A 12,455-nucleotide genomic window follows, 5' to 3' on the forward strand; every position below is an offset into this window, starting at 1 on the left:
TTTGGTACGGTGAGACCGAAAAAAAAAAAAAAAAAAAAAAAGGTCACAACCAACTGACAAGAGCTTTCCACCTCACCAGCAACCATTTCTAGCTGATAAACTACATAAAAATCCTTACATAGCTCGTACACACTGACTACTTTATTAGAGTGACTGCTCTATTAGAGTATCTCGATCTTTATCACGGTTTTCAGCCCCACTCCAAGAAAGATAATTTCGGTGTGATATCATTCTGAGGAGGGGCTTTAGCCCCCTAGCCCCCCCCCTTTCCGCCGCCTATGAATTCATAATGAATACCCTGTGAAAATATGATTTCACTGCATTTTCATAGCCTCTGATAAAAGCTATACTATACCATACTAGCTATGAACTATAGCTATCAGACCAGCGACCGAGTGACTCAAAACTCCACTTTTCAGTAATAGCTATCATGAATGCAAAGTATTTCAGCGAAGTTTTTCTTTAGTTTAGCTCCACAATATGTGACTTGTCAATACGATTAAACTCCTGTGATTCTTCCAGTGCTTAAGATGGTGTTGAGTACATTTTGTATATTGCACATCAAGAGTAAAATTGTGGCATAGCTAATGATTCAGAGTCAATGAAGAGGTTGCTATAGCTACCCTTGTATAGCTAAAATTATTAGCTATAATGGTAACTCCAACATGCATGAGGCATTCAGGGGGGGGCTTTGGGGGCTGAAGCCCCCCCCCCCCCTTCATATTTAGGCCGTACTTGATCAATATGCTTAGTATTATAATGAAATTTTGTCTTAGCATAATTATATGATCACTAATAATACAAATACTCATAAAACCACCTTATAAACATCTTTCCAAGGTATTATCAGTGGATTTATGCTAAAGTTTATGCAACAAGGACTCGGATCAGCATTGGAGGTGTACAAGATCGAGATACTCTAATAGAGCAGTCAGCTAACTACTCTAATAGAACATTCACTGGAAACATGTAGTTAGTTCTATTATGGAATTTTTCCAAATCTACCTGCACCTGTGCATACAATGAAGTGCATTGGTCTGTTTAAAGTGCTTCATTCATCTACTTGTGCAGTTTGTATGTATGGCAATACTTAATTCAGGTACACAATTTCCATTGAAAATGCTCTCAGATTCAATCTTGTATTGTTCAAGTTTCAAAATTTTCCACTTTCAATATTGTTATTCTAACATGCACCTATTCAGTGTTGTACAATTGTGAGAGGGGTGCATCATGTACTTGGTTGTCGGTAACCTACCCAAACTTTTCCATTAGCAAAATGCTTCAGAGAGCCATACCTACAATCCAAAGGCAGTATATAAAATATTTACAGGCAGAAAATATTATGAATTTTATGTGGAAATGTCTCCAAATTACAGTATTTTAGCATCTATTTTCAAAATTTTTCCTTGGGGGGGCATGCCCCCAGACCCCCCTAGTTCCAGCATGCTTTGCATGCTGGGAGGTGTGCTTCACACATCTCTACCCAAGAGATTAGTACCTTGAGTTAGCCCCCCCCCTTTTATAAATCCTAGATCCGCCCCTGGCATTCGGGATAATTACCCTTCCTGAATTTATCATTTTATGTTAGCTACCAGCTTTCTTAACCTAACATCTGTGCATGTGACATTTGCAAAGCATCCATGTATGTAGGATTTAAAGCTGTCAATTCATTTTAGCTATATACATGCAGGGCATATAGCCATAGTAGCAAATTCACATGTAACTAAATATTCATTATGTAGGTATTATGAACAATCAAGATTCTCTAAATAATATTGTAGCTAACTATAACTATACGATAGTTACGCCGGTAGTACCAAGATAATCTAAAGTCAACATTAATTTTCATGTTGTGATGGTCCTGTTTATGTATTACACCTCAGGTGTATATAGCTATGGATCAGTGCTAAAGTTTATTTTAAAGATCTTTATTTAGGTCACTTTGCCGTGATAATGAAGTTCATCACTATACAGTGACAACTGTCCTTTTGTCCCTTCCTCTAATTGCCAGCTATTATATAGATCTGCCCCTGTGTATGCTGTACTTGCATGTATGTGGTGGCCACTGCACAGATTCATGTTTCAACAGAAGCTGCAAGCTTGTTGTATACTTTCCATGTTTAATCCTTGATCATGAGAGGGCTAGAACACACAACTGGTAGATATAGCTAATATTATACACTGTTCATCTGTCTACTGAGTATAAATATGTATATATAAATATGTATAAATATGAGTATAAAGATCTATATCCCCAGGAGCATGCTGCTACTAATGTGTTTATACACGCAGTAAAAATAGTGTTCCAATTGCAATATATACTACCTAACTAACTCCATCTTTATTGGTCAATATTGGAACAACTATTTCAAAAAAACTCCTATAATGAGACAAAATAGACCTCAAAATATAAATGACTCCAATGTTATTCACTGTGGTCTGTTTTTGTCAGCTTAGGTAAAATTTTTGATCTATTAGTTTCGTTTGAAAACATAGTTGAATCAGTATTTGTGCATAAATTGTGAACAGGCCTGCAATGGCTACAAAAAAACAGGGCAGTGGGGACAAACTATACCCCATCACATAAGAGGTCATATCTCAGTGCTGGAATAAAATATTTGTATATTTGTATTATGTAACTTTAGTATAAAGTCAATTAAATGTTTAAGATATGATCTGTTATGGCTATAATAAGATATCTTACTCAAGGTATGGCTCTATTTCACTTATACTATATATTTTAGAGTAAATTATATGGTGCATGACCATAGCACAGTGGCATAAAAAGTTATGGGCAATGAAAGTTTGAAAAAGTACACAAATTTTAGGTGCCCACATGCCCTGTTTTTGCAGGCCTGTCGTAATTATGCTGTGACAGCAGTTAACAAGACTGCACTTTCATCACAAGTCCTCTCCTTAGTCTCTAGAATAAATAGGACACAGTTATCATGATGTAATAATACCACACGAGTCATAATAAGTTTTGCTGAAGTACTAATAAAGCAGTCAACTAAACTAAACTACTCTAATAGAACATACAGTTAGTAGTATGTGTGTAGTATTTTATGTAACTTCTACTGTTGTGACTAGTGTATCAGCATAATATCATTCATAGTAACTGGATCAGTTATCCTTACTAGCTAAAGCACACTCATATGTACTGTAGCTATACACATAAAAGCATCTATCCCATCAGTGCATTTTTTTGGGGGGGGGGGGGGCATTTCTTTTATAAAAGCATAATTTCCTAAATCTTTTTAAAAACAAATCCTCATAATCAAAAACAAAATTCACCTTTACATAATCCATGGCCAGTATTTTGATGTGGAGTACAATTATCGTTCTCTCATGCACATGTTCTCAAGCTTAGCTGCAGTAGTTATTTAATAGTTAAGTAAGTTAACTAGGATAGCCAATCACCAGTTAACTGTACTTCTAATCCAGAAGAGCTGTTTAATATTTATCTTATAGCCTTTTACTTTGAATCTTAACTGTTTTGATATTCTCTCCTTATTTTGTTACCAGATTTGCGAAAAGGGGTCTTCCAGACTTCCAGACTTCCACACACATCCAATTCCGTAAACTTGGGAGACCACAACTTATAGTGTTCAAATACCACATTATCCTGTACTTTTCACCACATATTCAACTATGTTAAGTTGGTGCACACTATTGACCAAATTTCAAGTCAATATAATAATAGCTCTTTCTGATCTGACATTATAAATTGTCAAATTTGGTAACTGGATGTGTGTGAAGGCCTTTTCGCAAATCCGCTCACATTTATATGTCCTATTTATACCTGTGAAAACCCTTTCTGCCAAACTTTTGGCTTCGAAATCAATCAGCTATACGAAGCACATATTCTTGACAAATACAGCACATAATTATGAGGTATACAGTATAGATATTAGACCCTTTGGGGATTATGCTGGTATAATTTTAGCACAATAGTCAGAAAATGATGTTGTACTATGAGTCCTACAATGTTAAAATGAGAGCAGTCAGTAATTCTATAGCAATCAGAATAATGGCTAATATATTAGTGCCAAAATTAAAAAAAATTGTCTATATCAATGGCAGATCCAGGATGGGGCATTTGGGCAAATGCCCTCCCCCCTCCACTGTTTGGAGGAATCATACTTCTGATTAAAATACTAAACTTTATTTCAGGGCTAGATCTGTTAACTCATGAAAACAATAATTTTATGCACATTTTAGTAACATTTTATTACAAATTCACCTGAAACCAAAGTCAAACTACAGGTAGCTATGAAATTTCCCCCAGCACCTTCCTGCGTACTAAGCGCCTCTAAAATAATTATCATGTTGCTGTTGTTTAAGAGATTCATAGCCTTTTACACAGCAATTAAGACTCCACAACCATCTGCAAAAGCCAAAATGTCAAAAATCAACGGTGAGACACTACTTAGTGGTGATCATTAATTTTGCAGCTTCAAAAAATTAATGCAGCAACTAACAAGAGAATCTGGCTTTCCCCAACCGCCTACAACTTAGTCTGTTTGTGCCCCTCCCCTTGCCAGCTCCTGGCTCTGCTCCTGTATATTTAATACAAACAGTTGCTCACTTATTATCCTTTAAAGACAAGCTTTATAGCAAAATTGTAAACTGAGGCAATAATATCAAGCATTATTATATGCACAGTAGCAGGGCCGCCCACAGGGGGGGGGAACTGGGGCATTTTCCCCCGGGCCCCAGCCTGAAAGGGGCCCCAGGAGGCCCCATGAAGGGCCCCCTGAATACCTGTTTAAAAGATCGATATACTCTAATAGAGCAGTCAGATCTAAATACTCTAATAGAGCAGTCACAGTATTCTTCAGAGGAGCAGTATAGCAAGCTTATAGATAAGGAGATATGGTTGGTGATGGGTAGTTATTGTCATTGCCAGCAGGTTGTGACCTTTTTTTTTTTTTTTTTTTTCGTCTTCACCTTACAACTTGGGTCAAGGGCCCCACTTTAATTCTTTGCTCTGGGCCCCTTAATTTCTCTGGGCGGCCCTGCACAGTAGGGATAGTACTATTGAGCACAGCTGCAAAGTATAATTGGCTGGTAGTGGTATCCAACACAAACCTTAGAGAAATACACTTCAACACATACAGATTCTGAGATTCAGACAGCAAGCTAGCTAAGAAAGAACTTTATGATCTGAGTACATACACCCACGCATGAGTTGGACATGAACTAAGTTGTAGCTACAAAACATGGCTAGCTATAAATACTTAGCTACTATATAGCTCCAGCATCCCTTATAATTGGCGGATCCAACAATTATTTTCCTCAGGGTGATAGACAGAATTCTGGAGAAAAATAACCACATAAAGGAGACAGATTTCTGAGCAAAAGTGGTCATACTTATAAAGGTCACCAAAGGTCAAATCTGTGATGGCACCACTTATACATTGAGACAGTTACATTATAGTACTACTAACAGCCGCGGTTTGAAGACTTCTTGAATCAACATTTTGATGCTAGTTCTGGTACATGATCATACCTATATAGAAGCAGTCAAGGGTAACATTTACTGGCTGTACTAACTTGTTGAATGATTATAGTATTATTGATACAATAATGATCAACTTACACACTTTGACATGTATATGAATATGTAATATTAACTGTATGGTCTGTTTAGTAGAAATGAGGAAAGAGGCAGAAGTTCTGCATCCCTACTATTATTGTGCAATGCTTGTATTACTGAACTTAAGAAAGATTAAGAGAATGAATCACTCTATTAGAACAGTCACAGTATAATATATATATATATATAAATATATAGTTCATTTGCATTGTCTTGCAATTGTAGGTTTGAATGATATATATATATATATAATATACACAAGTAAAAGGCCTTGGAACACAGGCTTGATGGTGAGTGTATGCTGGCTACAAATTCAATTGGTTCTGGCACAATCATTAACAAGAAATATTAAATTTGTACACTCTACTGTGAATATTTCATTGTCAAAAATGGCCCCTCTCTGTTTGGCCTGGTCCGCTATAGCTAGCTATTGTTCATGGTCTGTTGTGGAGCCAGCATACAATAGATGATACCATCACAAAGTATACTATATTAATCAGGGAAGTTACTCAGAAGGGAACCATGGTAATAAAGTAGAGAGGAAGTACTGTTTAATGTATTATAGGGTGTGTTTCTGAAACGTACATGTGCAGTCGCATGTACACACTTAGGCCACTTATTGTTTAATTTATGTTTCAGATTCCCCTGCTGTCTGCATTGTTAAGTCTCACATCATTATTATGATATTATGAAAATAATTAATAGTTTCATCATAATTTCATCATCTCCTGCTAAACTGCAGATCTGTAGTATCATGTGCAAGAATCATGCTGATGTGTATATTATTGTGTCTTTCTTGAGGTGCATGTGTATAGCAAAAGTTATTGAATGATGAAATTTTAATTGATTACAGGTTATAGGTGTATGTAAAATCATTGGAATATCAGTGTATATACCAAAACCTTGAAAGTAATTAAAATGCTAACTTGCTTGCATAGCTAGGCATAAAGAAAGGTAGGCTGAAGATCCATCTTGAAGTCAGTTTTAACCCTTTCACCAAAAGAGATACTTTGTATAAATACTGAGCATTTAACTGATTTTAATAAAAGTTACGACTTTGTTTTTTGGATATTCCAATGATTTTATGTCCACCTGTAATCTGTAATCAATTAAAATTTCATCATTTAATAACTTTGCACCTCACGAAAGACACAATAATATACACATCAGTATTAGCAAGAGTACATAATATATTATGTACTCTTGGTATTAGGGGTGCAGTAATTATGCTGGAATGATTTTCAACATAATGCCGGAAAGCATTTTTGAAAGAATTGAGAGCTGATGAGTTTTGGTTAGAGCCTGGAGGCGTTTCTTGTTGCCAGCAGTGCAAAGAATTTGCAGGCCATGAAAATAGATCAGCTGGCTTCATATATACATTGGGTATGGGACCTTGACTCTGAATGGGCAATTCATGCTCATCATAATGTTATTTTGATGGCTAAAATGATGGACTCAGCATAGTCATGGGGATCATTGATGAAGATAATGGTGGTAATACTGGTATGCTGCAGCTGCGCCAGAATCACAGACCCTATTTTGTTGGTGTAGTCACCCCAAGTGTATGGAGACCCATCATTCTTGACCTGTAGGTGATACCAGGTGCTACATCATGCCCACTAATGCTGTGTAGGAATTGACATCAAGGGGCTGTAATTAGGGACCCGCCGATTATGCTCATAATTTTACGTATTATGCTATGCTGCACTGCTCAAAAATTCACCTATTATGCTTAAATTAATGCTCAATATTTACCTATTATGCTCGATTATGCTCGATTATGCTCAGTGTTCATGCCTTAGTTCATATGCTACGCTACTAGTTTAACACTGTATAGAAAGAAAAAAATTAGTGGCTGGAACACAAATAATGAATTCTTGCTGCATGTAAGAGAAAAGATCGGTATACTCTAATAGAACAGTCAGTTGTATGATTGTACTATTAGAGTCACTGACTGCTCTATTAGAGTATATCGATCTTATTTTGCAATTGTCATTTTCCAGCAAGAATTTATACTATCGTACAATTGAATATTTAACCTATTATGCTGGCAATATGCTCAATGCTTTTAGGTACCTATAATATGGGGTGCCGTTTGTACCAAAATTGTACAAAAATGCCTTATTTATAAACTATAACCATACTTTATAAATCAATGCACTACTTTATAAATCATGAACATATACTTTATAAATCATATGCATGATTTATAAACCATATACCTGATTTATAAACCATATACCTGATTTATAAATCATTGACATACTTTATAAACTATAACATTGATTTATATAAATTATACATGTGATTTGTAAACTATAACTTATTTGTAAAGTATAAACACTGATTTATAAATTATAATATTAATTTATATATCAATATACTACTTTATAAATCATGTGTATAGTTTATAAATCATACACATGATTTATAAATCAATAACATACTTTATGAACCATACATGCATAATTTATAAATCATCATTATGATTTATAAATTGTACATGTCAGATTAATAAATCATAAGTATATTTTACAAATCATCATCACAAGTGACTTAGTTTGGTTATTGTTGTATTTTATAAATCATTGTCGTGCTTTATAAATTTAACACATACTTTACAAATCACATGTACAATTTACTTTTGTAAACTAATACTATGATATATAAATCAATAGTGTAATTTAGTAGCCATATGTTGTTGTTTAGTATCAATAGTTAGAATTCATATCAATATTACTTAGATGTGCATCAAATGGAAAGCATTTGTGGCATGTGATCCAACACAGGATTCAGCACACTTAGTACAAGCTTTGGCAGCTGTTGTGAACACTTGCACTAATGAGAGCAACCTGGCAAAGTGGAGTATCACCATTACCAATGCACCTGCCAGTGGTCCCACCAACTATGCCACTGTTGTCACCAATTATGCCACTGTTGTCACTGACTGGCTTGAGCCCAAATCCTACACCGTGTAAGAGTAGCCAGCAAGAGTAGCATAATTAGTGGAATTACTGGCAGGGGAGTTACCCATGACGATGACAGGGGCATTGGTAATGGTGATACTCCACTTTGCTGGGTTGCTCTCATTAGTGCAAGTGTTCACAACAGCTGCCAAAGCTTGTACTAAGTTTGCTGAATCCTGTGCTGGATCACATGCCACAAATGCTTTCCATTTGATGCACATCTAAGCAATATTGATATGAATTCTATAACTATTGATACTAAACAACAACATATGGCTACTAAATTACACTATTGATTTATATATCATAGTATTAGTTTACAAAAGTAAATTGTAAATGTGATTTGTAAAGTATGTGTTAAATTTATAAAGTACGACAATGATTTATAAAATACAACAATAACCAAACTAAGTCACTCGTGATGATGGTTTGTAAAATATACTTATGATTTATTAATCTGACATGTGCAATTTATAAATCATAATGATGATTTATAAATTATGCATGTATGGTTCATAAAGTATGTTATTGATTTATAAATCATGTGTATGATTTATAAACTATACACATGATTTATAAAGTAGTATATTGATATATAAATTAATATTATAATTTATAAATCAGTGCTTATACTTTACAAATAAGTGTTATAGTTTACAAATCACATGTATAATTTATATAAATCAATGTTATAGTTTATAAAGTATGTCAATGATTTATAAATCAGGTATATGGTTTATAAATCAAGTATATGGTTTATAAATCATGCATATGATTTATAAAGTATATGTTCATGATTTATAAAGTAGTGCATTGATTTATAAAGTATGGTTATAGTTTATAAATAAGGCATTTTTGTACAATTTTGGTACAAACGGCACCCCATACTATGATGCTCAAAATTATGCCAGCATAATCGGCGGGTCCCTAGCTGTAATGCTAACGTCTGCAGAAGTTTGCTCTTTTGAGTCTTTCTGAAAGAACCATTGGGATTAAACAGTGTTATGTATTCTTCAGATATACGATGTTTCATGAGCTCAGTAGACCACTGACATCAACACGGATGCTAGTGTCCTGCTATCCATTTCTCCTTGTTTTATTCTAAGTGTCTTTTCAGAGACTTTTCTTGATGGAATTCCTGCAAAGGTGAGATGTGAATTATATTTTATGGATTTTTTTTAGAACAAATGTGCTCATCCATAAAAATTTTATCAGCTCAGTCTCCCCATCTTGCCTGACCTTCTTGAAGTATCAAATGAGCTCAGGCATAGCTGGAATAGCTAATTGCAAGGTTCTTAGAGCAGGTGACACTGGATCAAATGGAAAGCAATGTTGAAGCATGATGTTAGATCTTGTACAGCTTGCCCATCTCTCTCAAATAATCACGTGATACTACTGCAAACAAGGACCTAGTACTAGCTAGTCAATTTTTTTTTACAAAGATCGAGATACTCTAATAGAACAGTCAGCTAGGATCGAGATACCTTAATAAAGCAGTCAGCTACTCTAATATAGCAGTCATCTTTAATAACCGCGATAAATAGTAATATCGTGATATATTTCTGCACGATATATCGTGAAGCGAAACTCCAATACCGCCCAGCCCTACTGCGCATTCGTGCTAGAGTATATTCTCGTACTTTTGAGAGAGTTGCTTTCTATTCACCTGAGCAGCTTGAATTTGACCAATGTTGTTGACAATTTTTGGTATCAGCCATTTATTGCTTTTCATTGCAGAGAATTGACAGTCAGCTAGTTTTAGTCAGCTAACTCTGTCAAGGGGGTTGTGCACTGTCAAGAAAGGCACTACTGACTGTGGAGCTGAAAGAACAAGGCTTAATCACTGTAAACAGCTAGCTAGTTGTTTGTTCCAGTAGCTACCAAACTTAAACTTCTTTAATTTGCTATAGGAATATCCAATCACAAAAATAACATCAGAAATGGATTCCTATACCCCAAATTAGTCTAAAAAGAACCTTTATTTGAATTTTTTATCATTGATTTATTTTTGCGCATGCTAGCTAGTAGCCATTTTAGACTTTTGACTCTACTGAACTTTCCCCAGACTTTAAAAAGTGGTGTGGGAGCTCATTTTGTTTAAAATATGCTAAAGTACCATATTAAACTATCAAACTTTGTTAGCCAGAGGTTGGTCACGAAATCACAAATTTTTACCTTACTACTGTATATGAGGTCATGAAGTATATACTTTAGCTATGTTTTGAGACCAGTAACAGTGTTTACAACTACAGCTGCTATAGTGCATATTATAAAGCACTATACAAAACTTATTAATGTATGCATTTAATAGGTACATAGTTAATGCATGTATTGTATGTATTAATCACTGGCATGTTTAATGGAGAATTTTTTTTCTAGCAATATTCATATGCACTGATTAATATCTGCAAGAACATGTTCATGCAAAATGCATGAAATTTTTATTTAGATATCATGTATTGAATCAAAGTATTCAAACACTGTAACTTCACAGGATAAAGCTATAACCATAGTTTCTTGCTTTTTAAGCAGCATAATGCAAGCATAATGGGAACATGAAGAGCATAATAGGTGAAAATTATGGGAAATTCCTGAAAGCAACTACAATTTGGGCAAACTTTTGAGCATATTTGACTCAGGTCTAGTTGCATCATAATAGCTAATTCTGAGATTGTGCTCAGAAATTTGAACACTTATAACAATAAAGTTTATGCCACTAATAATGTCAACATTTCATGCACATGTTTATCATCATTCATCAAGTTGTGATCATGTATCTGATTAGTGAAGCTAGAATCCAGCCAGTTAAGAGGAAAGAGATAGATACAAAAACAAAAATGGTGACTATTATACTGTGACAAATTGGATGTTCAGTTGCACTGTTTGAGATTGAGTTGGAAGATGACATTAGAAGCTTTACCTACGTAAATCACTGAATTAATAAAATTATTAATTTATCATTGCCTCTTAAATTGATCATTCTTTTCTCAATGCCATGCCACCTTGAATAAATTTATGTCTTGCTTCAAAAAACAACAAACAAATTGGATAGTTTTATTAACATGTCAGGCTTTTTGATCTGAACTGAAGATGATAAGAAATTCTCTGTTTTGTCAATACCAAAAATGTTAATGCCCTCAACAATATTAATTTTATCAAAATGGGACAGCTATGCAGGACCAGTTTTGAATTACTAAGTACATACATGTAGAAATTTTCCCAGCCTACAAGTATATGTTAGAAATATCATTTTCATAAAGGTGACTGAATTTGACAAACAAAGTAGGCTTCCACACATGTCCACTTTTATGACTAAAGCACCATAACTCAATGTAGGAAGAAACAATAGAAGTGTGCTTACTGATCGTGAGTAGTCAAGTTAAGTTGGAAAATCAGAAAATTGGATGTGTGTGGACTGTGGAAGCCTTGTTTTGTCATCAAAATTCAGTCAATTAATTTTAAAGATGATGTGATGATGTTTATACAAGACGTCACTGCTTTTATGTTCCTATTCTTTCACACTATCCTTTACATGACAACAACTTCCCATCATAACATAATCATCATACAATATTCTTTTCTTTTCCAATTTTATTAGCTTGTAGCAGAATGTTAATAAAATACTATTAATAAGCTTGGTGGAAAGTCAGACGTGAAAAGACTGCAAAGAGTATACAGTTTCAAGCCTAGTTATTGCAGTGACAAATTAAATTCAATGCCTTTCATAGCAACAAGACAGTGCAAGCATGGATATAGTCTGTACATTTAGTATACAGTTCAGTTGACTACTAGTCACATACTGCATTGTAATATTGCACACATAGTTATGACAGTGCAAGTGCAATTATTTGACTGATTTATTATGTTCCTCACACTAATCAAAATGTCAT

The sequence above is a fragment of the Dysidea avara genome, chromosome 6, assembly GCF_963678975.1.
Source record: "Dysidea avara chromosome 6, odDysAvar1.4, whole genome shotgun sequence".
NCBI lineage: Eukaryota > Metazoa > Porifera > Demospongiae > Dictyoceratida > Dysideidae > Dysidea > Dysidea avara.